Here is a 5,457-nt window from a genome sequence, read left to right on the forward strand (position 1 = left end):
CTTTTCTTTCAGAACTATTCATACCAGAGCTGAATAAACATATATGACAAGACACAAGCAATGTTTCAGAGAAGTATATGGCAAATTTTTTCTTTATGATTTTATTTATTTATTCATGAAAGACAGAGAGAGAGAGAGAGAGGCAGAGACACAGGTAGAGGGAGAAGCAGGCTCCATGTAGGGAGCCCCATGTAGGACTGGATCCTGGGTCTCCAGGATCACACCCTGGGCTGAAGGCAGTGCTAAACCGCTGAGCCACCGGGCTGCCCAGTATATGGCAAATGTTGAATAAATTATATACATAATGTGTGCTATGTGTTCTGAGAATTATTTCTTGTTACAATTCAGAGCAGTAACCAGAGAGGGCTTCTTGGAGGTGGCATGAATTAAAGACTTTGGAGAATGCATAATAGTTAAATACTAAAAGAATGAGCTAGGGAATTCCAAAGAGGAAAATAGTATAAAAAAATACAGAGAAGGAGACTTGAATATAACATATAGAAAGAACCAAAACAAGCAAACAAGCAGCACAACATATAGACAGAACCATTAATAGAATATTATGATTGGAAAGAGGAGGGCTCAAGAAGGGAAAGGGGAAGAGATTTAGCAGCCAATAAAACCATCACCCAATTTATCTTGGGAAGTAGATACTACACTTGATCTTAGCCAAAAGGCTGAGAAGCAATTTGGAAGCAGAAAAAGTGTTTTATAAGTTAAAATCTCAACGATGATGAGATGTTATCCATTTTACAAAAAGGTGAAGAACAAGGAAATGTTTCCATTAGAGAGAACATCACATGCAAAAGCCCAAAGGAGACAAAAATATTGGCTATTTAAAGAACTACAAGAAATTCCATTCGAGTAAAAGATAGCGTTTGCACATGGGAAAGAGAAGCCAATGGTTGGGATTGAGAAAGAGGAGTATATGGAAGTGGGTTGGCTGGGAGGTTATTTTCTACCATGTTAAAAAGATTGAATTTTACTCTGATAGCACTAGAAGCCACTGAGAAGGATAAACAAGGTCAGAATTGTATGGGTGATTTCATTAAGCTGCAGTAGGAACTATTTATGAGAGAGGCACTGTTGGAGGCAGAAAGAACTATTGCTAAAAAATTGGAGTGATTCAGATGACAGTGGTGAAGCAGACTCTGGTGGCTTGGGAAGAGAAAGACATAAATGGATGGGTGACAAGGAAAAAGAATTCATAATTTTTATGCAAATAGATGAGAGCAGGGCCATTTTAGGACCTTCAGGGTCCATATATTTCTATGCTGGGAGTCCATACCCCATGTTGTATTAGGCATATTAAAATATATGCACAGACCCATAAAAGTCATAATTATAATAAATAAAGTGAATGTTCTAAGTTTCATGATTTTCAGTTTATGAGGTACATCATTTTTTAAATAACTTTAACCTTATTAGGTTTGATTATACTTTATGATTTTACATTTATGTAAGAATTGCAGTGAACCATAATTGTCTAATTGCCAGAAAATGATTTGTGAACAATTTAACAGTTACTAATTTTAATTTCTCTGTTTTCATATATGTGCGTGTGAGTTTTATATATTATTTTAAACATTGTCAGAGCCCTTCAAAAGCTTTATGGTCCTAGGCACCGTATCTTACAAGTAAAATTGGTTCGGATAGTGTTGACATAACTAATTTATCAGAAATCACAATAGGGAGAACAAATATCATTCCAAGTGCCTCCCACCATACATGGTTTAAAATCTGAGTACATTCATGTACTCAGATTTTAAACCAATTCTTTAAATTTAGTAAAACCTCTTAAGAGTGTTCCAGGTCATGGCCAACTATGCCTACCTCCTTATGTGGATAATGGTGGTGAACTCAATGAAAAACACATGAAGTGAGAAATCTGCTTTCTACTCAGACCCCTTTCCTAAACACAGTCATTTGTGTTCTTCTAGGGGGAGGAAAAGAACACAGCAGCTGTTATATCCCAGGCCAGCCCAGACCACTCAGTGTAGCTATTTCCAGTAATCAAAGGGCCCAGCATGTTGCAGAAGGGCAGGTGCTGAACTGACGTCATTCTCCTTCAGGGCCAATCTTTAGCAGGCACATATTCATCTGCCCATGAAAAGTGCACTCCATGAATCCTCACTGACAACAACATGCCATGGCAACACTGCTGACTGCAACTTTCTCCTTGATCAGTTGCCATTCCTCGGAAAATCACAATTGTCAGCTAAGCCTTCTAACAGAGCAGAGTGTAGAGTAAGAAGGTAAGGTACTTCATGATGCAGCATTAGTGAAGTGAACTTACATCAAAGCTCTTAATTTCATAACATATTAAGAGAAAAAGTGAATTTTCTTGAAAAATGTTCCTCAAAAATATTTTTTTTCAGTTACCAGCATGTTATATAAAGCACTCAAAATCTGATTTGCCATTATGTCAAAGGAACATTGGTATCTTTCATCTAAGTAATTTGATATAAACCTATCATACAGACAATTGAGATTGATATTCAGCCCTTATAAATTTTTTTTATCTTATCATCACTTTTCAGGAGAAAGCAAGTAAACTAGGAGAAAGGTTAGGAGGATACAGAGAAGAGGGGAAAAAAAAAAAGAAAAGAAGAAGAAAAAGAGAAAAATTAAAAGACAAAAAAAATCTGTAAAAATTAGTTTATATTTTTCTTCTTTCCACAAATGGTTAGTTCAAACATTTTTTTTTAAATTTCCTAGCCTAAGTATATGGAGCCACCACCCTAAATCAAATTCTATTAGTGAATATAAAAGTGCTATCTCCAACTTAAATTCACTTGTTTTCTTCCTGTCCTTAAAACAAAACAAACAAAACAAAACATCTAACTACATCATTTATTACAATCCTGTAGATTATAAATTAGGCCCACAGTACTGGGTCTTAACTCTAGTCAAAGGTAGTTTTTCTAGGGACTCAAATACACCAGACACTCTGTCCTCACAGTCTATAAAAGGTCAATTCATACCATCATATCTGAGAAAACTTTGTCTCTACCTAATTGATCAGTGTGGTCAATATAGAAAGTAGCAACATAATAAACATTAACTTGTTCTCTCATACTTATGTGTTCATTCATCTCCAGAGAAAGATCGAAATTATCCATGAATGTGAAGCAAGGATTATGCTTCCAGCATAATCAAAAGACCTGGACTGCAATCTAGACAAATAGAAAATATTATGTAAATGTGCACTAATTGATTACTTTAACCCTTTATTTAATTTGTAGCACCTTGATTCTAAATTTTGGTACTGAATTTAAGCTGCCAAGCAGTGCTTATTACCATGCAAAAAAGAAAAGGAATCAGATAGCAGAAAGCTACTTCTTTGTTTTGCTCTGAAGTTAGTTTTCTCTCCAAACACCTTTTTGGTTTTGTTCTTCAAGAGAAATTAATCTTCAAAATCATTGCTAGTGGCCAGTTAATTTAGCTCAAGTTAAAGTACACAAAATTTTGTGTAGTTCATTTCTTCCCCCAACAAACTCTGTAAAGAGCCCCTGTTTAATTATTAGAACAGTGAATTCAAAGTAGGTATCAATCTTATCAAGTGTAGTGTTATTCTCCTCAGTATCGAGGTCATTTCAGTTACACAGGCAAGTATCAATTTAACAACCTCCACTGATATTTGTTAAATCACCTCTATCTTCTGTATGTGAGACAATCACCTCAAGTTGTCTTTTTTTTTTTTAGACTTTATTTATTTATTCGTGAGAGACACACACAGAGAGAGAGAGAGAGGCAGAGACACAGGCAGAGGGAGAAATAGGCTCCATGCAGGGAGCTCGATGTGGGACTCGATTCCAGGTCTCCAAGATCACGCCCAGGGCTGACGGTGGCATTAAACTTCTGAGCCACCCGGGCTGCCCATCCTCAAGTTATTTTAATGAAGTTTTTCTGCAGTAATTATAATCTCTTTTCTGAACTATATCCAGAAAGTTTGGTACCTTACTGTTTTTCTCATTATTTTATTAACATTTTAATAAATGAAGTCTATTTATTTTATTAAATTTATATTCTAGCTTGAATATGATAGAAGTTCCTTGTAAACAAGAACTGTATCTTTACTACATTAACTTCACAGCCCTTCTTTGAGCTCATATTTACTGGGAGCACATCACATCCTAGACCCTGACTAATATTTGAGGATATGGAGAAGATGTATTAGAATCCACCTAGGAAAGGTCTCAATCAAGTGGACATGATGAATTTGTGAAATGATGAATTCTGGAAAATGTAAGAAGTTCTATGGATGAAGAGTTCTGAGGACATAAAAGATGGGCAATGAATTTTGCATAAAATAGAGATTTAATCTGGGTTATAAAGAATAAATAGCAGTTTACTAGGATAAAAATTAGAGAAAGGGTCAGGAAGAGAAAATTCCCTAACGTACAGGACAGAATCACGAAAAGAGTTTCCACAACATTTAGCACAAAGCTATGTAAATATTAGAGGCTTTAATAATAGTTTCATTTTGATTAATGAAGTTCCTTGATGTTGGCTGGGAAGATCTAGATTAACATTTTTTGCAGACTCTAAGCAGAAGTTCTTTTACTTTGTATTTAAAGTGTTACCTTAAATGAAAGCTGAGCCAATTCAGTTATAAAGAGAAACTTGCCAAATATTCAATTTGATGTATTTTGGTGATGTAAACCTGCAGAATATCTTAAGCTTTTAATATTCCCCACTGTTCTATTATAATTTACATGAGCACTCTGTTTGAAGGACAAAGTTTAGTCTACAAAGGCACAGCCTGAAGTAATAGCATTTGCATCTTGGTTGATTTCCCTTATGAAAATAAGGAGGGCTCATGGGGAAAGAGAATACTGCCCAAGTCATCTATTTTGGTACAAATACATGTCTTTGATTCTAAATTCTAATCACTTTAGCTTTTGCCCCTTCATAGCAGAAATACAGTTTCACTAACATTGTAGGACCATATTTATATTCATTTAGACTCCACAGATGCTTAATGAATGCCTAATGCTTTATATATGTGCTATGCTAGATAAGAGGGATATAAGCAGTGAACAAGACAGACACCAACTACTGATTGCATACTGTCTTCTAACAAAAAAGAGAATGAAGAAATGACTGACCATGACAATATGATCAAAAGACTCAAATGACTCACTATCCCTTTATAATATATGATTTAAATTAGTATCCTGGTCTGTAAGGCCTTACATAATTCCTCAACATCATCACCAACTACTGTTTTTCTCCCACTTTACTTTAGAGACATTGATTTCCTGTTTTGTCTTCAAAAGTGTCAAGCTTACTCCCATTCCTAAACATTTTCATTTGTTGCTCCCTCAGCAAGAATATCTTCACTACTTTCCTAAATTCAACCAAGAGTGTATTTAAATGTTACTTTTATGGAGGTCATTCCTGACCATGCTAATTAAAATACACATTATGTACTTTTGTCATACTCTCATAGTC

At 35.1% G+C, this 5,457-nt stretch overlaps 1 pseudogene; it reads right to left on the minus strand.

The window, feature by feature from the left end:
* Positions 1–599: 599 nt before the first annotated feature.
* On the minus strand, positions 600–689 carry LOC121488577 (annotated as a pseudogene).
* Positions 690–5,457: the final 4,768 nt, after the last annotated feature.

The sequence above is a fragment of the Vulpes lagopus genome, chromosome 3 (genome assembly GCF_018345385.1).
Source record: "Vulpes lagopus strain Blue_001 chromosome 3, ASM1834538v1, whole genome shotgun sequence".
Lineage (NCBI taxonomy): Eukaryota > Metazoa > Chordata > Mammalia > Carnivora > Canidae > Vulpes > Vulpes lagopus.